Below are 26,205 nucleotides of genomic sequence, written 5' to 3' on the forward strand. Positions count from 1 at the left end.
TTCCTGTTAATGTTTCAAAAGCTAGTAGTGGTGGGAAGCATGGTGACATTAGGTCAGTGGATAACCCATCATTGTCTCTAATCACCGACTATGTAGTTGTGTATCACAGGCTGTTGCTAAACAGTCATAAGGCATTCCTCTTCTCACGTCATTAATTCTGCGTTTCCTTGGTGAGGAGTCATAACATGTGTTTCTTGACAAAATGCTTTCTGTTTTAAGAATACTTAATGGTCTCTCTCTGCTGGCTCTGAATAGTGATGAAATTATACTGAAGCAAAGGGGATAGGTGATTTTAAGAGGGATGGGGTAGTCCAAGGGAAGAAAGAGAATGAGGGAGATGAAATGTAGAAGACATTTAACCATAAATCCCAACGGTAACATTACAGCTCTGAATTTCTCTCAATGTGAATACAAATTTATGAGTGGATTTAGAGTTGGAAGATTTGAGTTCTGTCTCTGTCTCTGATACACTCTCACTAGTTCTGTAGACTTGAGAATTCATTTACCCTCCTCGAGGCTGAGCCTTCTCATCGGCAGAAAAAGGATGGCACCTCCTGCCCCGCAACACACACACACACACACACACTCTAGGTGCATGTGAGGACTGAACTAAATAAGATGGCATATGGGAAAGTCCTTCTGAAAATGATCAAGTCACATATACATAAAAGAGAAAATTATGAGTGTGAGGCTGACCTTGAGGTGGCAATGAACACTCGGTTACCACAAGGCATCATCTAATGATAACTCTGGGGGCTGTCACCACCTTAACATAAGCCCACTTGGGTTATCATTTTTACTCCATCGCTTTCTAGTTACGTGACATTGAATGACTTATTTGAATTCCCCAAGGCTCATTTTCACCTTCTGTAATGTAGGGAAAACATTTCCTTTTCCATCCCCCTCCTGGGGTTTTTGCAAGCCAAGAGATGTGGAATAAAATGCTTTGAAACTTGAAACTTACATTCCATCCGCAATTAAAGAAATCTTGTTATTACAGAACCTTAGGCTCCCTTTGGTTGGGGAAGGATGGCAGGAAACCAGGTCTCCTGGGAACTTTATCTTGTGTTGCATGTGAGGCTGTAGGGTGCATTGATTAAGATAAGGATTCTAGGCACACACTACTTGGGTTGGAATCCTGACCCTGCTATTTTCCCAATGTATGACCTTAGGTAAACATTTCACTTCTCTATGCTTCAATTTCTTTGTCTATTAAATTAGAATAAAAATATAAATTCGGGGCCAGCCCAGTGGCGCAGTGATTAAGGTCGCATGCTCTGTTTCAGTGGTCGAGGGTTTGCTGGTGCGGACCTACACACTGCTTATCAAGCCATGCTGTGGTGGCATCCCACATATAAAGTAGAGGAAGATGGACACAGATGTTAGCTCAGGGCTGATCTTCCTCAGCAAAAAGAGGAGGATTGGCGGCAGATGCTAGCTCAGGTTTAATCTTCCTCAAAAAATAAATAAATTCATAGGATTATTTTAAAGATTAAATGAGCAAAGACATATAAAGAGCATAGGGCAGTGCACTTAGAGAGAACTTTCTAAGTACTGGCTACTGAGATAAATGACCTCCTTCCCAGGCTCAGCCCAATCTGGACCCCACCCCCCCATTCCTTGCTTCCCCAGGATTAGTCATCACAAAAGATTTGCTCTGGGACCAGGGCACGGAAAAGGCAGGTTGATATTTATCTCTTAGTTTGCCTACCAGGATTTGCCTCATCTAGGGATTCTGATTGGTCCTGGAGGTTCAGAAGCTTATCCTCGCAAATTTCCCTAAGCCAATTCAGCTGTTCCCAATTCTTGGTTGTTTCGCTTTTTTTTGTTTGTTTGTTTGGTAAGTAGCCTTTTGGGATATGTTATGTTAGAGTTGTGGGTCTTTTTTTTTCTTTTTCTCCCCAAAGCCCCCCAGTACATAGTTGTATATTCTAGTTGTACATCCTTCTGGTTGTGGCATGTGGGACACCACCTCAGCATGGCCTGATGAGTGTGGGTGCTATGTCCGTGCCCAGGATCCAAACCAGTGAAACCCTGAGCCACCAAAGCAGAGCACGTGAATCCAACCACTCAGCCACGGGGCGGGCCCCCAGAGTTGTGGGTCTTTTCTTCATGATTTTACTACTAAGTTAAAATAAACACAAGCAAGTCTGGCACCAAATTCAGCTACACATATTGATATCTATTGTCAAACAGCAGAAAGTCCTGTAACTTCTTGTGAAAGCTCAATGGAATCCCAGTTCTCTGTTGTTTTAGGTGCCACCTAGTAGCTCTTTGAACAAAAGGGTCACCTGAGGCAAGTGTGAACATATTCTTACTAGGATATGGACAAAAAGTCTAGCTAGAGCCCCATGAATTGTCCAAACTAGAAGCTGGACAGAGAACTTCTCAGAAATTAAGTTTATGGCTCTATTCCTAGAGGTAGAGACACTTGGCCGAACAGATTTCTCATACTTCACCTCTGCTAAAGAAGAGAGTGTCTCTACAATATTTCTAGCCCATCCATGTATATCCAACCTCATTAATTTTACCAATACTCATTTCTCATATCCAGTGTGCTCTGGTTTCACCAATTAAAATCCCCCTTTAATATTTATCAGATTAATTAATACAATCTTTGGTCTTGAATGGAGATAAAAAGAATTGACACCTTTGTGGTAGTTGCCTCTGCGGTAGGGTTTAGGATCAAAAATCCAGTGTGTAAACTCCCAATTAGTCCAAGTAATTGACCCTAGGGTGGAGATTAGAGATTCACACACACACACACCACCCCCCACACGCATGTGCACTAGGCTGAAGCAATTTTCTAAGGTAAATTACAGACCACAGATCAATTATGGTGGGAACAGCTAATATATTTCAGAGAATGGTAGTTGCATTTGAGTCATTTTGTCTAAGAATTTCTCAACAAGCTTTTTCTGGCTTTTTGGCCTAATCGTCTTCAAAGGGATGCTGATGGGAGTAGATCCAAATGCTTTAGACAACTTCCTCTAACTCACTTGAAGTCATGATTCTCCTTCTGGCACCATTAGCTCCAGCCAGACTGTTACTCATATAAAGGCAATGCCTGATCATTTTTTTAAAACTTTGTCTCCATTGGTCCTTCTATTTTGAAGGTTTCTTTCTGCTTGTTCAACATGCTAATATATATCCATACTTGCAATGCCTAATTCAAACCACCCGTTTGACAAAACTTCCCTGATTTTCCTAGCATAAAGTTCTCACTTTCATATGACACTTGCCATTTTAACTCTAATTTAGTTGTGTATTTGCCTCTACTAGACTGTAGGTTCCTCAGGACAATATATATAATGCCAAAAATATAATGCCTTGCTCAGGTTAGCCAGTCAATAACTACTGATAGAAAGGACTCATCCTTAGTGGAGTAGAAAGACGACCTGAATTATTTGAGTGCCACCTTCACCACTGATTAGGTGTGTGAACATGTGAGAACGACTGATTTTTCATCTATAAAATGTGAATAATTGCGTCTGTTTGACTTATTTCAGGGTTGTTATAAAAATCAAATAAAAATGAGGATACGAAAACCCTTTATTCATTGTGAATATATTACAGATTCACCTATTCAAAGGATTCTCCAGTTCATGTGATTCACAGAATTAAAGGCTATTTAATAAATCATCACCATTTTACAGATGAGAACAATGAGATCCAGGAAGAATTGACCCAAATAAACTACCATGCAGACTCCATGACTCCCCACTGGATGTTATGTTTCCTACATTTTCCCCTTTTGATCTAAATTTTCAAAAGTTTTAGTATCTAGTGAGACACCTAGAGGTTTCTAAGCAACCAACTCAATTTTCTTTTTAATTTGGGTTAAATTTTAAGGTAAACATGGTTCATTCAAAATATGGCTTTAGTCTGATCACTGAAGTTGGGATACTCTGATAGCTGATTTTCCATATTAAGCATTTTGTGTCAACGTAGTGATGGAGGAAGGTTTCCTCTTGATCTTATTGTCTTCTGGATCATTTCTTTTTTCTCTCTTTATCTCTAATATCAACAATTAGTTCTCATGGATCTCCACTGGTTTTCCTGGGGAACTCATTCCATATCCTTGAAATCCATTTGGGCAAACCCATATTCTATGACTCAACGAAAGCCAACCCTCCTTCCTCACAGGGTTTTTGTGACAACTAAATAACATATATAATAATTCTGTTAAGAATGCTGTTTGATATGAAAATTCAGTTAAGTGCCAAATGAAGATTTGTTAGGGCCTGGTGGTCTTTATAGTCAAATGGTTTTGATTTGAATCCAGTATTCACTGTTTAGCAGCTGTTAGCCTCAGGCAAGTTAATCAACTGCCTATATCTCATTTTCCTCACCTTGAAATTAGAATTAGAAACAAGAACCTAGTATATAATGTCTGGAGGACATATGTATATTTTCTAGTGTAGTTCTAGTTGTATAGCAGGGCCTTAATAAATAGCAACTGTTTTTAAAGTGCCACATACTACTGAGGGTCTTTTATCACTATGTCTATGCCTCTGCCTGCTAAGAATAGGAGGGATTCAGGCTTGCCCATTTATTGCTGTATCTGCATACATACATATGACTAATAAATGTCTGATGAATAATAAATGTTTGATGAACCAGTGGATGAATAAGCAACTGAGAGGATTCAGAAGAGAGGTCTCATCTAACTCTTAGCCTAATCTTCACATTCGAAACTCAGTAGTCCTATGTGACTTTGTGTGACGATAGTCTGTAGACCGGGGCCATCCAAGGAAGAACCATGATCTAGTGCATATAAAAATTAAGCCCTTTTCTCTATTTTTTTCTCATTTGCAGTATTTTTATACACATATTTTGTAGTCTTAAATAAGCAACGACATAAGATGTAGTGACAATAAAGTAAACCAGCATGCACCTTGATGAAAGCGGAATGGCCAGGGCTGGTATCTGCATTGTGCTGGAAATGGTAGTTGTGCTGTGAGTGTTAAGAGCTGCTTCAAAGGATTCTTGTTTTTCCATCTCTTAATGATGCCATCAACTTTTCTTCTTTCTACTTCCTGCCAACCTGAGTGACTCTCTAGTGCCAGCTAGTTGGATACTGAAGTATCAATTTATCTCATTTAAAACCACAAGGCTCAGCATACTCTGCTCACACCTAGAGAGGGAACCATCCTCCTTCACCAGGTATATTGACTGTTGACCATTCAGATTGGGGGGGATGAGTAGCATATTGACAATTCCAAGGTCTAACCACTCATAAACTCATCTAATATAGATAATATGTATCTGTTTTCCATAACGAAGTTTTCATAGCTTTTCACATCAGTTGTCTCATATGATCTTCATAACAAACCTGTGGAAGAGATAGAAAAGGTATTACATCATTATGTTAGAGATAAAAGAACTGAGGTTCATAAGTAATACCATTTCAGAGTGGGAAACTTCATGGTCTCAGTAAAACTCGGCCCTAATTTTATCTTTGAAATGAATTCATTCTTTGATGTTAGGTCTAGATTATCTCCTCTATAAAGTGATTAGCTGCTTAGGTGCTCTCTTGGTTTCCTTCCAGCTCTAAGAATCAATGTTCCTTAATTATCCCTAATGTGATTAGGGATAAAATGTGATGGTGGCAGAATTAGAACTTAGGTCTTCTGAGTCCTAATCTAGTCTTGCTATAGACAACTGCCAAAGGCCAACATGGAGAGAGTCCTGGGCATGTCCTCTGTGCCAGAAATCTCCAGACCTGGCTGCTCATCAGATTTACCTGGCTTTGTTAAAAATACAAACTCTGGAGATCCTTCTCAAAGATTCTCACTGGGTAGATCTGGTTTCTCAGCTTGTTTTGGAACCTAGTGATCTAGGTCATGAAATAGAATCCTGAATTTATTGGTTCCATGGCCTTCTCTTGAAGTGGTGCCAACAAAGTAACCTGGCTGTCCTTTGACCCTGACGCAGACAATATAATGACTAAAACAGGATCTACTGGGAATATGAAGGTGCACTCTTCAAATTCCATTTTTTTCTATGAAGTCTGACATCCAACTCACAGTTATTGTCTTTGTCCCATTTTAAGGCAGGGTCTTGTGGATGGAGAAAATAGGGTCAATGAACATGATATTTAAGACCTCAGAGCTATCTCTAGAGGAGGAAATTACACTGTATCACCTCCCCCAAGAATACCTTTCAGCAGGAATAAATTAATGTGGTTAGCCATTACCAAACAATTGACTTTTAGACAATGATGATTCATCTCCTCATTTCTCCCACAGAGAGAATGTGAAGGGCGCCCTCATGTTTCCTGCTGTTAAGTGGGACCTAAGTGGAAGAGAACAGGGATCATTGTTTCTGAGCTGATAATCAGCTAAAAAAAAGGCACTTAACAAAGTCCAGAAGGGATAGCAACTGAGGTTTTTACTAGGCTCAAAAATGCTGTATGTTTCCAGGTCTTTACAGGTTATACACAATAATAGACAAAGCTTCAGGAAATGAGACGAACCAAAGCCAATCACATAGTATAAAATGTATATAATATTTTTTCATATATTTACAATTATATCCCAATTTTATGTCATTTTTAGATTTTTTTTTCCACAAAATAAGCTAAAAGTCCAAAATAGCACAGGTCTCAAAGTAACATTCTGCTTTGACAACTCATAGGAAGGAAATCAATAACATCCACTAATAGTGACCTTTGGGTCAGACCATCTACCCCAGGAAGTGGCATCACACAGTGGAAAGTCAGGCACGCCAGGTGTGACTGCTGACTTTGCGCTTGTATGTATGTGATCTTGGGCATAACCAGTAGCCACCTGAATTATGGTATTAAGCCTCCTAATGAGTGCCCTGACTTTTTTTTTTTTTAAATTTTTATTTTTTCCTTTTTCTCCCCAAAGCCCCCCGGTACATAGTTGTGTATTCTTCGTTGTGGGTTCTTCTAGTTGTGGCATGTGGGACGCTGCCTCAGCGTGGTCTGATGAGCAGTGCCATGTCCGCGCCCAGGATTCGAACTAACGAAACACTGGGCCGCCTGCAGCGGAGCACGCGAACTTAACCACTCGGCCACGGGGCCAGCCCCATGAGTGCCCTGATTTTGTTGTTGCCCTTAGGTCTAATCTTGGCACAGCAGCCAAAGAGATCTGGTCAAAATGCAGGGCAGATTGTGCCAATCTAATGGCATGACATTCTGTCTCCCTCAGAGTCAAAGCCAAAGTTCTTAAGACTGGCTTTCAATATCCCGCATGATCTGATGTCCCCATTGTTTCTTCTCTAACTTCATCTTGTACTCCCCCTTGTTCATTCTGCTCCAACCATACTGGCCTCTGTAGCATTCCCCAAACATAACCGGAAGCCTCCCAGCTTTGAGGTTTACAACTGCTATTCTGTCTGCCTGGATTGTTCCATCCTCTGATAGCTATGTGGCTCATTCCTTATGTTCTTCAGGTCTTTACGTAAGTGTTGCTTCTCAGTGAAACACTTCTCAACCAGTCTTTTTAAAATCACAACCTTTCCCCACCACATGCTCTGTCTCATTCCTTGTAGATTTTTGTCCCCTTCTTATCTCTTATCACCATCCAACATGCTGTATATTACTATCTTGTTTATGACCTGTCTACCTGGTAGAGGTGAACTTTATCAGAAGAGGACAGGGAATTGTGTTAGTTATATTCATTTATCAATTCTTAGTATCTAGAATGAATGCCTAGTACATGGTAAATTTTCAGTAAATATTTAGTAGATGAATGAGGGAGATAATGAATGAATCAAAGATACTAGGATTCTGTAAGACTCATTTCCTCATCTGTGAATTGGAAATAATACCCCTAGCACAGCCCTACACATCCTAGTTACCTAATTCATTGCAAATCTCTTCTTCTTTATATCCAGGGTCATACAAAATTATTTTCTATCATCTATATCTCAAGGATAAAGTTAAAAATAAATTTCTACCTATAGCACCAGCATTCTAATTCCACAATCCCACTATCAAGATTTTATTTTTGCAAATTAGTTTGACAAGTAGGCTATTTCTGGTTGTCTCATGCCTTTTTACAGAGTAAAGGCCCAATAAATATTAGTTTCCTTTTTTCTTTCTCCCTTCATTTTTTATGCACATAAACACTGTCTCAGCCAATAGGTTCCTTTTAAAGATCCTTTGCTCATCTTGGGAAAACTTAAAATACCACAATTCAAATCCTAAGCAGAGATTCAATAAATGTTGGTTAGTTACGTATAAAAGATCAGGACCTTAGTGACATTTTTCTCCTTCCAGAAATGCAGGTGGTTAGGATGTATTAGGCAACTGTTCCTAGGCATGAGTTATTTTCAGGGAAAGTGTGGACTGAACTAGAACAGCAATGATTTTGCCATAGACTCCTGCAGGTTGCTTATATCCCCAAGAGGCAGCGAACAAAGGCACAGCAGGCCCTGGGGCTGCTTTGGTTAGATTCTGCTTTCCACAGAGATCTTTTGGCGACCACATGCGTGCTTCAGTTTATTTATCTAAGCACTCCTCTGGTAGGGCCAGACCAGAGAAAAAAAGGGGGCTGCTGCCAGATGTGTTAAGGGAGGCAAGTGCCTGGAAAGCTGTGGGTTGGGTTTCAGCTGGTAATTATAAAATGCTAAGTATAATCAGGGCACTGTAGTTTTCCTTCCCAGACCACAGAGCCCTGGGGGAAAGGAAACTATAACAAATAAAGGTGCCCTCTCAGCACATGGGGAAGTATTCACAGATTTTCAGAGAATTTTTCATTCAAAAATCCAAACTAGAATTAGGTCACATTTGTGTGTGTGCATGTGTGTGTCCGTCCTACATAACAATGAGTGATGAAAGCAAAATAAGTAAAATCCCAAGCTTCAGGTCTGAGTGATATTATCCTCTGCTCAGTATGGGGTCTTCTTTCCTTTAGACCCAATGTGGAAATTGTATAACAATGGCTGTAAACTTCCTCTCTGTGCTGCAATGAGGCTAAAGGCACAGAGAGAATAGACACAGGGGAGCCCTCGAGGAGAAAAATTTTCAAACTATTATTAGTATAGACAGAAGCAATTATCTGGGTGATACAAAGATATCAGATATTGGGAAATAGGGAATTATTAAAGGAAAAAAAGCCTCCTTGAGATGTGTGCAATTACAAATGAAGAACTAAAGACATGTAAAAATATTGGCAATGTGGTATTACAACAGACTTAGCACTTTTTGAATGCCTAACTACAATATGGTTGGCCTCGCATGAAGCCTTCTATATAATTATCTCAATTAATCACAATGGTAATCTTTTACGGTAGTTATTTTCCCATTTTATAGCTGATGAAATGAAGAACATAGAGGGCAGGTGACTTGGCCAATATAACAAAGCTACAGCTTATGAGAACTAACAACCTAGATTTGTCTGCTTCCAAAATGCACAATCCATGATCTATGCTCTGTGGATTTACCAATTAACAAATCTGAACTTTGAACCATTTAAAAGCAGGAGACAGATAATTCTCTGAGGTTTGGTGCAAGAAAAGGCACATTTCAACCCAGACTAACAAAATGCTCCTGTGTGTGAAAGAAATGACGTTTCTCAGCTAATCATAGTGATGTTCTTAGAATATCTTTTTGAGACCTTGGATTTGGGAGAAAATGGCATAGACTCATTTCTCCCTGTTCCTCTTTGCTAAGTGCAACTAAAAATGCCCAGAAATAATGCATCAAACAGCCATAGGGAAACTCTAAAGGGTAGAAAAAAGAAGGTGGACTGACCGGGGTTCCCAGGACTTGAGGAAAAGCACAATGGTCCAACATCTCCTGACTTCCCACCTGGTGGTGGAGGTTGGCACAGGCTTGGCATTTCCTGACCCTCCAACCAGCAGGAGAAGGTGGCTTAGGTAAAGCTTTCTTCCCCCAATAATACCAGCAGATCAAGTGAGAGCCTCATCAACACCAGCCAGCCTAGAGAGGAGGCCAAGGGAAATGACATCTCAGCCCCTCACCAAGCAGCCTAGGGAGGTTCCTTCCTCACCCATGGGTAGCACCAGCAGGGACCAAACAGGAACCCCACCAGCACCAGGCAGCCTAGAGAAGAGCTTCCCACCACCACTGGCCAGAGTCTTCCTCCCATCCTCAAACTAGTGGTACCAGGTCCAAGGAAGAACATTCTGTCCCCATAGGCAGCACCAGGGGAAATTAAGACAGAACCCAATGTCACCTAGAACAGAATAGCACTTCAAGGGTTCTGAAAACTAAATTGGAATTGGAACCACAGTCCATAGAAGTGGACCAGGAACTATGTGCTAAACCTAAACAGAGTGGCTGTCTATGAAGATAGAACATTTAAATAGGATCCAGAGTCTCCTAACATAAGATTCAAAATGTCCAGCATACAATTAAAATTCGCTCCTTCTACCAAGAAACTGAAAAGTAACAACTTGAATTAGAAAAGACAATCAAGAGATTCTAACACTGAAACAAATAACGTGTTGGAAGTATTTGACAAGGATTTTAAAATGGCTATCATAAAAGTGCTTCAATGAACAATTTCAAATATTCTTGAAAAGAATTTTAAAAATAGAAAATCTCTTAAAAGAAGTAGGAGATAGGAAAAAACCAAATGGAATTTATGGAACTGAAAAATACAATAAAATAAGTTTAAAAATGTCCTGCCCCGTGGTGCAGTGGTTAAGTTTGCATGTTCTGCTTTGGTGGCCTGGAGTTTGCTGGTTCGAATCCCCAGGGCAGACCTGTGCACTGCTTGGCATGCCATGCTGTGGCAGGCGTCCCACATATAAAGTAGAGGAAGATGGGCATGGATGTTAGGTCAGGGTCCATCTTCCTCAGCAAAAAAAGAAGAGGATTGGCAGCAGATGTTAACTCAGGGCTAATCTTCCTCACAAAAAAATTTCTTTCTGACTGGTTTGATAGTGGTATGAATATGACAAAACAAAAAATCTATAGACTTGAATATAGAACAATATAAATTACCTAATCTGAACATTGAAGAGAAAATCAGACTAAAAAAGAAAAGGAATAGAGTCTTAGGGATCTGTAGGAGAATAACAAGGATCTAATATCGATACCGTCACTGTCCAGAAGAAGACAAAGAATATAGGGCTGAAAATTTACTTGAAGAAATAATGACTAAAACTTTCCAAATTTGGCAAAAGATTTAAACCTACAGATTCAAGAAGCTGAGCTAACCACAAACAGGATAGACTCAAAGAATTCCTTACCAAGACTCATAATGAAACTTCTGAAAATCGAAGACAAAGAAAACAACCTTGAAGTAGGTAGAGAAAAATGACTATATAAGGGGACCAATGACGAGAATCCACAGACTTTTCATCTGAAAGCACTGTGAGCAGAAGTAAGTGGAACATTTTTCAGGTACTGAAAGAAAATAATTGTTGACATTGAATCCTATATTCACTGAGAATGTACTTTAAGTATGAAGAGGGGAAAAAAATTTCCCAGATGATGAAAAATGAAAAGAATTTGTTGCTAGTAGACTTAACTGTAAAGAATGGCTAAAAGAAGTTCTTCAAACAGAAAGAAAATGTTGACTGAAGAAAGCTTAGAACTTTAGATAGGACAGAAAAAAGGAATGAAAAAATAGGGGTAAATAAAATAAACTTTCTCCTCATGAGTTTCTTATGTCATATCTGTTAGTTAAAGCAAAAATTATAACATATGATATGGTGTTCAAGGCACATAGAGGAAATAATTAAGACGATTACTTTTTTGTGTGTGTATGTGAGGAAGATTGGCCCTGAGCTAACGTCTGTGCCAGTCTTCCTCTATTTTATGTGAGATGCCACCACGGCATGGCTTGAGTAGCAGTGCTAGGTCCATGCCTGGGATCCAACCTGCGAACCCCCAGGCCAGGGAAACAGAGTGCTCAAACCAATCTCTATGCTACCAGGCCGGCCTTGCCAATTACGGTTTTTTAAATGGGGAAGAGGAAGGGACCAAAATGGAAATAAGGTTTCGCTACACTGGAAGTAGTAAAACTTGAACGCTAATAGACTGTAATAAGTTACAAATGTATATCGTAGTACGTAGAGCAATGACTAAGAAAACGATACAAAGAAATATACTCAAAAAAGGCTAAATAAACCAAAGTAGGATTCTAAATAATGTTCTTGTAACCCACAAGAGTCAATACAAGAGTGAGAAACAGAGGGAACAAATAGAAAACAAAAAATAAAATGGCAGACTTAAGCCCTAACATATCAACAATTACTTTAAATGAAAATGGTCTAAATGTACCAACAAAAAAACAGAGCTTGACAAGAGTGGATAAAACAAAAGAAAACTATTTAGTCCAGGTGATATTGACTGAATGTTTGTGTCCTAGCCAAAATTCATAAAAGCCCTAACCTCCAAAGCAATAGTATTAGGAGGTGGGGCCTTTGGAGGTAATGAGGTTTAGATGAGGTAGTGAGGGTTGAGTCCCCATGATGGGATTAGTGTCCCTACAGGAAGAGGAAGAGACACCAGAGCTTCCTGTCTCTGCCACATGAGCTTACAAGGATGCTGTGAGAAGGTGGACATCTGCAAGCCAGAAAGAGGTCATCGTCAAGAAGCAAATCTGTGGGCTCCTTGATATTGGATTTCTCAGCCTCCAGAACTGTGAGAAATAAATGTCTATTGTTTTAGCCAGCGGGTCTATGGTATTCTGTTATAGCAGCCTCAGTTAAGATACCAACTACATTCTGTCTATAAGAAATCCACTTCAAATATAACATGAGTAGGTTGGAATTAAAAGGATGGAAAATGATCTATTACACAAACATTAAAAATAGCTGCAATGAGTGTATTGATATCAGATAAAATAGGCTTTAGAGGAAAAACAATTATGAGGGACAAAGAAGGACATTACATAATGACTGACTTCAAGCAAGAAATCTTCCCATATTTACAGTGATAATATTTCTAAAATGAAATATATAGGACTTTTGCTTTGTTATACACCAGAGAAGTCCTATCACAGAGTTCTTTATACAGCCTAGACTCTTTCACAAATATTACTAGCATTATCATTTTTTTCTAATTACCCAATTAATACCAAAAAATGCAAAAATCCAGTAAAATAGAAAAGTAATCCAAAGACCTAGAGGCAGGGCAGTCTTTTGCGTGTTTGAAAACAGAAATGAAGCCTATATGGCAGGAGGGAAGTTATTTAGAGGGAGAGTAGGAGATAAGTTTAGAGAGAAAGGCTGAAGCAAGACCATACGGGACCTCACAGGCCACGACAAGGAGTTGGGCTTTTTATTCCAAAGGCAATGTGAAGTCATGGGAGTATTTTAAGTAGAGTAGTGATATGATAAGTTTTATGATCCTGTAACTGTTGGGGAGAAATAGAATTTGAGTATAGCTTCGAGCATGGTGAGTTTGAAAGAAATGTGGAACACGCAGATGGAGATGCCCACTTCTTCAAACAGGTCAAGAACAAAGGTGACAGTTGGACTTATAGATTTGCGAGTCATCAGCATAGAGTTTGCATCCAAGGGAACCAAAAGACGACAAAAGAAGTGTTTTGGAAGAGATAAAAACTACAAGAAAAAATCCCAGGGAATACCAATATGGAAAGTGAGGGAGAGAGAGAGGATATGAAGAGAGTCCCCAGTTGCATACCGTTTACATCTGGATTTATTTCTAGACTGAGCATCTGTCCCATAATCTTGTATCTTTTCCTATCCTGATGAAATTGATTGGGAAGTATTTTGATCTCTGGAGTATTTTATTTAACATCGGTTTCTTAAACACTTTTATCATATAAAAAGTAGTACTGATGCTAGATAAGAGGAAGGGAAGAGGGCTTGAAACTTCCAGAATTGTTTGATTTGTGTCATTATGTAGCTAAAAGAACAAACTAGCCACAGGTCATTTAATCTGGACTTCTATCTCTCACATGTCTAATTGATAGTAATCAACTTTATCTTCAAATCTGCTTAATTACCAATTGGAATGTCTAATCATTGTTCCTACTTAAAAGGTTTATTATACCTGAGATTTTTGAGCCAATATGTTTATGATAAGCTACAAGTTTGGTGATATTCCAAATTACCTGTTCTCAATTTCTTCCCACAATTACCACAAAATCAACCAAAGAAAGGACACATTTCAATAGCCCCTTTCATCTCATATCTTGTTTTCAAATCATTGCATCTCACTTTGGGTTATGGTGAGGCAGACTATCCCCCTCTTGCTATCTCCGTGCTTCCATCCACCTATCTCTTGCTTATCATATTGATCATAATTTTGAATTTAGATCCACTATTAAATAAAAAAAAAAGACTGAAAGTTTAGAGGAAAAAGTGCAAAGGTAAAGAAAGTAAAATCAATAGCCCCAGCAAAAGTTTTCCTATTTTAGGAATAGATTAGGATATTTAGTGAGCAAATACTTAGTTTGAAGTTTCTCTTAAAAAGAAGCTGACTTGAATATTGAGCTGATACATATGCTGTCCATAATATCTTCTAACCTGAATGAGGAAAACTCTGACTTATAGACAAATACATTTGTAACAGGAGAGACTTGAATTTGGCTTTGGAAAGGTGACTCGGCAGGTCAGAGCCCACTATGAAGAGTACATAAAAACCTGCCAGGAGACAGGGAGAAGGGTGACCTGCCACAGCCACGCAAACTTCACATCGCAGAGTGTCTGACTCTTAGCTCCGCCCACAGTTTACTTCTCTGAGTGGGTTTAATGTTAGCACTATTAGGTTCCTCCCTTCGGAACTGCCTTAAAATTGAAAGCAGATATTTTTAAAATCCTCTACAACAAAATAAAGAAAGGTGACAAGAAACAAGCTAGAAGGTTCAAACAGTAGACTGGCTCCCACTCTCTCACTCCTCTTTGTGTTGAAGGTTTATGAGAAAAGGTTTGGATCCTAGTTCTAGCTATGTGGTCCTTGATCTGACAACTCGCTTTATTCACTTACAGCATATGAAACTACTTGCACCTTGTAAGATTTCAGATAATTGACGTAAAGCATCTGGTACATAGAAAGTGGGCAAAGATAGTTATAATCATGATTTATCTTGAAGTCTTACCAATCTCTTTAAGACCAAGAATAGCTGTACATTTCTAAATCTCACAAAAGAGTCTCACTGCAAAGTTTTCCAATCTGAAAGACTTTTAAGATTTTATTTTTTTCCTTTTTCTCCCCAAAGCCCCCCAGTACATAGTTGTATATTCTTCGTTGTGAGTCCTTCTAGTTGTGGCATGTGGGATGCTGCCTCACCATGGCTTGATGAGCAGTGCCATGTCCGCGCCCAGGATTCGAACCAAGGAAACACTGGGCCACCTGCAGTGGAGCGCGCGAACTTAACCACTCGGCCACGGGGCCAGCCCCCTGAAAGACTTTTAAAGAAGAGGAGAAAAAGCAGTGGCCTGGGATCCAGGAGTCATGGTTTACACTACTTATGCCGTGAACTTGGACAAAATCCCTCCCTATTCTGGAATCCAGCTTCATCAAGCATAAAATGTGTTTATTTGCAAATGCATTTAGTTGTCTCTATTACTCCACATTCAAGAACAGCTCAGCTCAGCCATGGTAATAACAGTAGTAGTAACAATAATAATAATGGTGCTTACTACGTCTGACAGTATTCTAAGCTCTTTATACATATTAACTGATGTAATATACTAAACCTAAGCAATAAGTACTATTATTATTATTCTCATATTTTACAGAAAAGGAACTGAGACACAGAGAGGTTAAGCTATTGTCCTGATGTCACCACACACAGTAAATTACAGAAGGAGGATTCACATTCCAGTCGCTAACTGCCGTGCATACTGTGTGTTATGCGATGGGTGCATTTGACCAACTCCGCCACTGAAATTTTTGGAGAGGAAATTAGGAATCTTAACAGAAGTCTTTATGGGTGAAAAGAGAAAGCTCTCAAAACAATAACCTAGAACTAGAGATGTCTACTCCAGTTCTCCAAGCATTAGGGTATGCATACCATTTAGGGGTTTTGGCAGTCTGGAGTAATTCCAAATTTGTGCCCATGGAACAAAAAAGGGTAGTTTGACAATGATGGCATGCTTAATATGCATGGAGATTTCTTGCATATTTTACATTTATTCCTCACCCCAGTCCTATCCATTCTCTCATAATACATGTAATCTGAGTTTCCTTCCTGATTCAGCTTGTGCACACCTGGTTAATATTGCATCTTTGACAAAAGGTGACAGGCAAGCAACTTGGATGTGATCTTTTCCTTATATGTTGTTCCATTTTGGTTTTTACTTTATTCTTATTTAACAAATTTTTCCCCAAGCAATCAGAAGAGAAAGAACCGTAAAGAGAAAGGAAGGGGCATATGATTTGGGCAATCATTTCCTCCTTGGTTTCAAAGTCCTAATTCATCTCCTGGATTATTATACCAAATTCTGCCAGGACAGAACAGGGAATGTACGTGTGAGGGCGGTGGCCAGAGAGGGGACAGGACTGAAATATCTCACTTGTCCTTTTTTAACAATATTTTAAATTATTTTTTGTAATGTGACACTGTCTTTGTAATGGAGACTCTGCAATAAACAGCACAAACCTTAATTTCTGGTTCTTGATTCATGCATTTCTGACCATGGGTAAGCTGCCATTTGTTCATAGACCCAATATTACCTTTTCTGAATCCCTATTTCTTCATGTGGCTTGTCTGCTTAGGAGTTATGTCCAAATCAGTAGTATACGAAATTTCCCTTGCTCATTATCCCCTAATGGAGTTGTTGAAAATGCACAAGTGGAGCTGTATTACTTTTAACTAAAAGGAAAATGCATTGCAGTAGAAACACCGTGTGAATCAGAGAAGAGGCCCAGCTTATTTGGGCTTTAGTTCCTCAGTGTCCTGCTTCACAATGTCTTTTTCTTCTCGGTTATCTCAATGATTGTTGAATTTGTCATCCTCTGTAATGAACGTAACCAAAAAAATGGGAGTTCAGAACCTGACGCTGGGAGGACAAGGTTACATATATATATCTCCTTAATCCCTAACCCCCCAAATCCAAGTCTCTTGACTTGGGTTTATAATTCTTGAAAAGTGGGGCTCGCTTTTTAAAGCGGTCCCTGAACACGTGTGTTACTGCTCCACGTCGGCAAATCGAGGTTACTCTATCTTGTAGCAAGGTTGTAGATGAGCGTTGAAACTGTCACTACAGAAAATGAAAGGCGACCAAGGCAAGATTCCTAGAAGAAATGACTGTTGGACGAGCATTGTGTTTTATCCTAAATTTAGTTTAACACATTACTCGTTAAGTGGACTTCATTTTCCAGCAGTAACGTGCCAGAATAAAGAAGCACATACCGCATAACCCCTTAAAATAAGCGGTCCCTCATGTTTGCAAACACTTCCTTCCCCACTGCCACCAGCCCCTCGTGCCTTTAACACAATCCATTGGCTTCTAAACTGTTCATAGGATTGAGTCTACAACATTCAGCGTGGCCTGTAAAGTCCCTGCCTACGCTGGCTCTTTCCTGTCCCTCCAGAGGCAGCGACTCATCCACCAAATTGCAGATGTACTGACTTTCTCTTTGTTCATCCAACGCTCAAAACCGTTTCTCTCTTTAGGGCTCTTGGGCGTGTTGTTTCCTATCTTTGGCATATTCTCACCCACCCCCACATAAAACTAGACCTTTGCCTGGTTAACTCCACTAACTCTTAATAGCCTGTGAAGTAAGTATTCCTCGCTGGGCTTCAGGAGACAAAAGCCCAGAGAGGCATAACAACAAGCCAACGGGCAGGAACGCAAGGAACAGGGGGCAGTCGGTACTGGGACTCAGTTCTCCGATTCATTAGCCTCTTTTCTTTTTACCAAACACTGTCTCTCTTTCCAACACTCATATTCAAAAGTCTGAAAGAGTAATGAATATTTTTGTTTATTAAGGCTGTTTATCGAACGTTAGAAATCTGATTTTAGAGCGTGATACTCCTGTTGTTTTTGTGCTGACTTGACGCGCTACAGACTCGAAGTCTGAACGCTGAGCTGAGGCCTCATGGTGGTTTGGCAGTCCTTCCATTGTCCCTTGATGATTCCAGCTCACACTGCGCTCTCTTTCTCTGGGCTCCGGTCTCTACTCTTTGGCAATTAATCATGCTTTGTCTTGCAACATCTTTTGAATCTCTGTCTGGTATTATTTAACTCTTACATTGCTATTAAATTCTGATTCTTCCAACTAGGCTATAAGTTCCTTGAGGTTAAGGGAGAATATTTTGCAAATAATTGCCCATCATTATCACTTGGATGCACATCACAGCATATTCAGTTCTTCAACAGGCATCCTCGTGTTCGCTTTCCACAACAGTTCTGTGAGAAGGCAACATCGTTATTCTATCAGGTGAGGAAGTAGAGTACGGAGAAATAACTGGCTTGCCTACAATACCCTCATTTTTAGGAGCCCAAGCAGGTCTTTGGAATTCTGATTTAAAGTTTTTTATTCTTATTTTTCCCACCACGACAAGCTGCCTTTCATGTATTTCCATAGTGCCTAGCACAGGGTCTTACATACAATAGACACTTAATAATTATTTGCAGATTGACTTTAGAGTTTAAAGGAAACCAAATAAAGTAAGAGTGATTAGGGTCTGGATCTGCATGACAAACATCTGTCTGAAAGGTAAATAAATGAACTCACTGCTGCCGGGATTTTTCCAAAATGTTAATGTTCAGTGTTGTGGAAACAAATCCTTTTGTCTGAACGAACTGAGATTTTACCTTGTTTTCTTGAATATTTATAGCTTTAAGGGCAGAATACAGCTCAAATCTTGCAAAAACTGGAAAATGCATGTGTGAATTAAAGTGACTTTTAGAGGTTTCGATTGTTTAGGACCATGCATGACTCTGTGATGGTTGTAAAGGAGTAAACAACTCTCCTTGGCCTTCAGTTCATGGCCAGTGAAGGAGGAGCGTGGAGTCTGTCTGGGAAATCAGGAACATGTGGTGGCTCATGATCCTGGGCAAATAGGGTAACAATAATAGTCATTTTTCATTTTCCAGCTCTTAGTGTCTAGAAGACTTTGGGGAATTTAACAAAATATACATAAAGCCCAATTCTGAAAACAAAGCAACAGATCCCCTGGCCTTAACAAAGCAGGGCCTTAGGGAAAATAATAATAAACGCTTTCTTTCCTTTGCCACCAAGGCTACAAACCATCAGCAGTGACACTGGGAACAAAGAAATCAGAGATTATAGAAGGGGAAATGGTGAAACTAGATAGGAAATCAAGAAGAAAATAAATGTATGTGACCTCTCTAGGAACGGCTTCTAGATGGAGGTATATTATAAGTTGGACATAAAATACCAGTCACCCTCGACCCCTCACACACACATGCAATATCCACACACCTCCGTCACCATCTACAGGAAAATATCTCTCAGAGATAAACCAGCCACTTCAACATAAAGAGGAGGAAACCCGCTGTCTGTTACGGCGACAGGAACAGATACCTGACTCGCTTAATAAGTGATATATGTCTTAATAATTGAAAGACGCTTGCAATGTATTATTAAAAAAGCAGATTATAATCAATATGTACATTTTGTTCCACTTTTTCTACAATAGTGTGGATATACATGTGCGAAAACATATGCATATTAAGAATGCATTAAAATATGAATAATTCTTTTTTTCCACTTTTGCTGGTGAAAAGATGGACATTTTTTAATTCCATTCTTTAATTCCTCTCCATGCTTACCTGATTTTGATATTTGTCCTCAATGACCATTTATTGCTTCTCTCGTAAAAATGAATGTTATTAAAAATCTAGAAATACCAGTAGTTAATGGCAAACACTCATACAGAAATTCAAAGAAACTTGTGTGCGATCACCGTATAGGAATTGGGGCTATGACGAATTGGGGGCATTCAGTTTCATGACTGAAGAAGGATGTCTACTTTGAAGAAAGGATATATTACCATATATCTCAGTATCTCTTTCCACGATGTACACCCCCATTTCCGCTCAGAGCTTCCTGTCAGATCTTGGCTCGAAATGTACCATCTATTTGACTTGCACAGTTTATTTACTCTTTCTTTGACTATATTTCCCCATCTGCAAAATGGAGCTACTAATGATGACACCTTACCTCACTGAGTTTTTTGAGTATTAACTGGGCAAGTCCATGTAAAATGATTGGCAAGGCGCATGGCAAATTATAATCACTCATTAAGTGTGAGCTAATACCATCGTGATTGTCAAAATCTGCAACCTCATCGTCAGCACTGTTACTTTTTCCAGAAAGGACCTTGGTTTTGTGTATCCAGCCTGTATGTCCCCTCTGCTCTCCAAATCCATATATCTCAACAACCCTTCAACATCCTGTTCTTGAGCATATCGATAGTCCTAAAAACTGAACATTTCAGACACAGCACTTACAAGTTTCTCTTCCTAAAACTAAGCCTCATGTAGTTGTCCCCATTTCTGTGAATGATAATACTATCCATCCAGTTGTACTGGCAAGAAACTTAGAAGACATCTTTATACTCCTCTTTCTATCCAATCTATATCAATTTTTTAAACCAAGTCTTACCAGTTTTCACCATTGAAATATCCCTCAATTCTACCCACCCCACTCCATTTTGCTATCACCAGTCTAGATCATTCTAACACCATCTCTCATGTGGACTATTACAGGGAATTCTCAACTTGTTCCTCACATTCATTGTATCCTCTCCCCAATGGATTTCTTCTCTTTAGGCAGGGTGATAACTTAAAAATGCATATATGATCATTTTATCTCTACGCTCAAAACCATTCCGTGACTACCCACTACTTTAATGGATAGTGATCAAAATCCTCAACAGAGATGTGCACCTAGGCCCTGCTTACTTTTCCAGCCTCAATTCATACCATCATAACCCATGCTTGTGTCCTGGTCACTTGGGCTTTATTCACACTGGCATTTTGTTAGTCTTTCTGTCCTGATCTGCTCCCTCTTGTTGTAAGTTATTTGTTACATTCTTCCTCTCCCCAATCTCCTCACACTGCCCCAGTTAATTCTTTATTCTCCACCCTTCCCACCTAAATACTCAGCAGATGCACTTTCTTATATTTCAAGGATAAAATAAAAGCAAAAAGATGGGCAATCCCTCTTCTTTCTTGTAGCCAGATATGACAACTTGCCCCAATCTGTACCTGAAATCCTTTATTTCCTTCCTGTTGCGATGTGTTTTAGACCAAATTCACCAGTGCTCTGCTCTTTTAACTTTCTCTGGAAATTTCATATGATTGTCCCCTTTTATTCAGCACCATCAATATTCTGCACTTGCTGTAGTTTGCCTGTTGAAGAATAAATAATAAATGATACATCGTTTCTTTCTTTTTAAGAATATTTCCTTCTGATGAATTGTGACTAGCAGCCATCCGAGTGGAGAGACTTTCCCAGGTTCCTGCATTACAGCCAAGTCAAGTGAGCCATGTCATCACCAAGAAGTGAAAAAAAAAAAAAAACAGACCCTTTGTGCCAAGGACATCTCAAATACCATGGGGGCTGAGGAGATGTGGTTTGGACCATACAGATGAAGGGAAATGAGACCCGAGAGTTTCAAAGAAAGTTGAAGTGGCAACAGTATCTCCATCTAAGTTTTTAAACATAGACCCTAGAGTTCAGTTACTTCAAGGGACCCATGATGTGCAAAAGATACTATAATTGTTCTCATTACTAGTCAGGATGCTTTGGTATCAAATGACAAATACACCTCAAGATTCTCTTTTGCAGAAATAAGAACATCGTTGTTAGTTTACATATCTGGGAAGAAGACCAAGGTGAGGTCACAAAAATTGGAGGAGAAAGTGTAAAACTCAAAACATAAAGAACTGGAACCTAACATTGAAAAACACCACCTACTACTCTCCCTCTTTGCTTTCTGACCTCATTCTTTCCTACTGCAGACAGATTTTCTCCATGTGGCAGGATATATGGCTACTGGCATCCTCCTCTTAGCAGCCCTGGTAGAAAGTAAGAACATAAGCAGAATCTATCTCAGTCTCAGAGAAGAATTACCAGCCCAGTTCTCCTTGCTTTGGAATAATTGCTGTTGCCAGGAACAGCTGATGCCATAACTGGGCCAAGCCTGGGCCATGAACATAGGGAAGAAAATGGATGTAAAGCTAGCTTGGCAGATTCAAAAAAGAAATCACCAACAACCACAGACTACTCTATTCTACACGACCTAAAGAATTATGATTGAAAGACAGGCTAGAAACTGGAGAGAATAAGATTTCAGCACAATACTGTGTTAAATGTCTTTTTTTAAATAGTCAAATCTGGGTAAAGATGTTGAAATTAGTTACTTTGCAAAGCAGTGAGTTGCCCATCTCTAAAGGTGTTCAAACAGAGGCTGCAAGATAAGTTCACAGTGATGTTTCGAGGACATTTTTCAATTGTGTTTGCTTGAGCCTAGTGAGATATGGAGAAGGCACTCAGGGTTTGCACAAAGACGGCAGCAAGGGAGAACCCGCCCCTCACTGAAATTCAACCAGGCATTTCGGTTTGATCTATTTCACGTGATGGACTTCCATGTCAGATTTTAAGAGTGATTTGTTAACTAAGGATTAAAAACTTGAAATCCGCTGTAGTAACTGTGGTAGATGCTCCTTAGATAGCAGGTAAGATAAGATGGCCTTTAAACTCTGAGATGACCTGTAACTCTGTATATAAAAAGAGATGAAGAAAGATTATTAAAGCTCATTTTAATGATAAAGTTCTATGATTTTACAAGCCTTTTGGGGTGAGGTGCTTCAGCTGTGGGGCACTCGAAGTACTAACATGAGTTTCAGAGTCTAGCTAGGTTTGAGAGGTCAACAAATTAACCTACTAGAGTCATTCCCATGTTAAGTTCTCATGAAGCTAGTCAAAGCATGCTCCGATAATAAGTAAGGCTCAGTGTTTCTTTCACATGTTGTGGGTCCACATTCTAATGGGACCCAAATCAAACTGTTAAATTTAAACAATTTTTTAAGAAGGCAGGACAGAGATGATATGCTATTCTCATGTATTTCCAAAATATGATTCATTCTCTTTGTCATCTCCTCTAAGGACGGTGGCAGAAGAGAGCTTTGGTTATGCATTTTGCAGAATAAGAAACTGAGTTAATTGACTTGTCTGAAATTTCATAGGTAGTTAAATCTCCTATGGTTTAGTTTGTTCACTGTTTTTCTGATTTTACTAAAGAAGATTGGCCCTTGAGTTAGGGAAAGAAGTATGAGAATGGAAAGAGAAAATGATTCAGCTGGCAGGTAGAACTGGGAATACTGAAAGTCCATAAGCTCAGGGATGGCAGAAAAAGAAGACCTGTTCAATTCCCTTCATTGACTCAACTAACATTTATCAAGAGTCTTGTCTGTATCAGACACTCTGCTAGAGGCTGGGGTACAAACAGGGATAAGACGGGCTTTTGCTTCTAGTAAATCATCTTGTGGGGGAGAGATGCCAAACATAAAAATAGATAACGTTTTATCACATTCAAGCTTTTGTGGGGAAGCCATGGGGCAGAAAGACAATTTATATAAGCAGAAGCTTGAAATAGATGCAAATATATTTATTTGTGCTAGTAAACATACTTGTTAGTTCTAAAGGCAAATTGTGGTAATGTGAAACAATAGGACTGTAAATAGAATGCTCTGAGAACATAGAGGAGAGACTTTTTTCTCCTGGAAGGTCTGTGGAAAATTCTCAGAAGCAGCAGCATCGCCAATTAACCTGGAAGGAGGAACAGGATTTTGCTGTATCATTTAAGAATGATCTTAATGGTAGGAATTTCTGACACACTGCCATCTCGGTGTAGACAATATTTGATATTTCCCACAGTTGGGTCAGTAAGATCTCTCAACTCACACTGACTCTGCTAGCTCATGGATTCGGGCATCAGTAGAGCACTTTAAAATGGCACTGCAAATTATTCACATATCTATTAAGACTCTGCTGCCAAGCACCTTGATTGTTTTCTCACGTGCAATGTTTTTCACGTCTTCCAGAGTATATTGGGATTGACTTTTTGGCTGTGTGTGTGTGCGTGTGTGTGTATGCATGTATGTGTGTCTGTGTGTATGTTGGAAAGAGTAGTTATGGTTAGGAGCTAAAAGTATGCATGTTAAATAGTAGAGCTTTTCCTTTATTCATTAAATATACATTTATTGAATATTTACTATGTGCCAGGTATCATGCAAGATGCTTGAAAATATGAAGAGGAATAAAATAACCTTCCATCTCTAATAGCAAGTAGCTCTTTTTAGCTCTCTCTCTCTCTGTCTATGTATATGATTATATATATGTCTATGTATAATATATACATTTGGTTTTTTGTATATATATGATTGTGGGATTACATGTGCCTATATACACACATACATATATATAAATGTGTATATATACATTTTTTTCCTGATCGTTGTTCCTTTAAGTTGTGAATAGACAATTTCCCCAATCACTTGACCCCAGAGATGGTTCTCGTGGTATTCTAGTAGATTTGGTCTCTTGAATTTAAAAATTTCTTTTTTGTAGCGCTTTCTGATTTCCAGATTTCCATGGTGGAAATATTTCCACTGTAGTCAATTTCCACCTTCCATCTTGGTGTCATTGAACACAGAGTTGGGACAAAATTTATATAGTCAGCTCCTGCTGGATGTTACAAACTGGTTCCAGCACCCCACTAGATGACCCTGACAAGGATTGAGACTTAGAACCAAGAAGGAAGAAATAAAGAAGCCCCCTTTAAAAATTATGTCACAGAACAGGAAAGAAATTGGAGCCAAAATTACGACCATAATACGAGAGACATATGAAAACACATTTTTAAAAGAACAATTAGAACTTTTGCCTTCTCTGCTTAAAATATCATTACTTACCAATAATCTTAGGCTAAAGTCCAAAATGTGTACCAAGGCCTCCGTGTGTCCACATCACCTGTGATCCATCCCTCTTCCTCATTGCACTTCCTTAGCTTCTTACAGTTCCGCAAAAATTACATCTGCTCTTTTATGCCATAAGCCTGTGCATGAGCCGCTGCTTCTGCCTGGAATGCTCTCTTGTTCTCCTCCCTGCCCTCGGGATATCCAGCAACTCATAGTCATTTTTGGCTTTCAGATAAAATGTCTCTTCCTTAGAGAAGATTTCTGAGCCTTCCTCTCTCCATTAGGTCATGTCTCCTGTGATATGCTCTCATAGGATACTCTCAGTTTTCCCAGTAGCGCTGATAGCTACTCTAATTAAGCAATTAGCTGTGAGTCTGTCTCCCCTTCTAAAATGTAAGTTGACAGGAACTGTGTCCATCCTGTTCTCTGTCAAATCCCCAGCACTCAGCACAGTCTTAAAGCCTATTAATTTCATTAATAATTGATGGAGGAATGGAGCAACGAGTGAAAAAGCAGGAATTTGTTAAAGTCTCAAAATGACCAGTAGAGATTCTCAAACAATGCTAACAATTGTCTCCCATTCCAACTTTCCCTTTAAAACAAACAGTTTGTTTTGCAGTTATTCTGCCATACACTGGTTAGGGGAAGGTAAGACTCCAAACCTAAAATAGTCATTTTGGCTCTGTGTTCAGCTCGGAGGGAAAGCAAGTAAAACAGACAACTAACCTAGCCTTTGGGGAGCATAGCTGTGATGAGCACATATTTTATTTTTTAATTATTTTCCATTTCTAAGAGTCTTTCATCCACTGGTCCTGCAGTGGTTTGCCGGGTGATATCATCTTTCCCTGTGGATTCCGCCCATACTTGTCTCATCAAATCAATCAGCTCACTAGAAAGGAGGTCTTAACTGCCTGAGAACTTTTTACCAGCCCTCTGTTTACTGCTCCACATCAAGAAAGAGGGTCTCTCACTACAGGGCTTGTGTTGGAGCTGGTGTGGAAGGGAAGGTGGGGGGAGACATCCGAAGTACAGTAGGTTCTTTGAAAGTTGTAAAGACTTCTAGGGAACCCCGAGTCCTCTCAGGCCCTCAGCCCAAGTCCTCAGGCAGTTTTCATGGCTGTAGGTCAAAACAAGGAAATACGGAATTCTCTAGGCAGGACATCAAGAGGGTTTTGGGTTTCACACGAGCGCTTGAGCACCATCTCCCTCAGCACATGTGGATTTCCACACACTTCAGTTCCACACCCTCGGAGGCAAACTGAAATGTTTTTCCACTTGAAATGTTTTTTCTATTAACCTCTTCCTCTCCTCCCCTTCTAATCTGACATTTCCTTCCCAGGTTGAGTTTCTCCTATAGGTTTAGTATTTAGATTTTGAATTTCT

The 26,205-nt window shown here is 39.4% G+C and overlaps 1 long non-coding RNA gene across 1 annotated transcript; it reads right to left on the bottom strand.

Annotated features, from left to right (window-relative positions):
• Positions 1-3,534: 3,534 nt before the first annotated feature.
• On the bottom strand, positions 3,535-25,002 carry LOC138915444 (uncharacterized). The gene is made up of 4 exons (XR_011421385.1): positions 24,817-25,002; positions 21,106-21,249; positions 6,200-6,297; positions 3,535-5,335 (listed from the first exon to the last, which is right to left on the bottom strand). It is a non-coding gene; the product is annotated as an uncharacterized lncRNA (long non-coding RNA).
• Positions 25,003-26,205: the final 1,203 nt, after the last annotated feature.

Source organism: Equus caballus, chromosome 9, assembly GCF_041296265.1.
Source record: "Equus caballus isolate H_3958 breed thoroughbred chromosome 9, TB-T2T, whole genome shotgun sequence".
Classification (NCBI taxonomy): domain Eukaryota; kingdom Metazoa; phylum Chordata; class Mammalia; order Perissodactyla; family Equidae; genus Equus; species Equus caballus.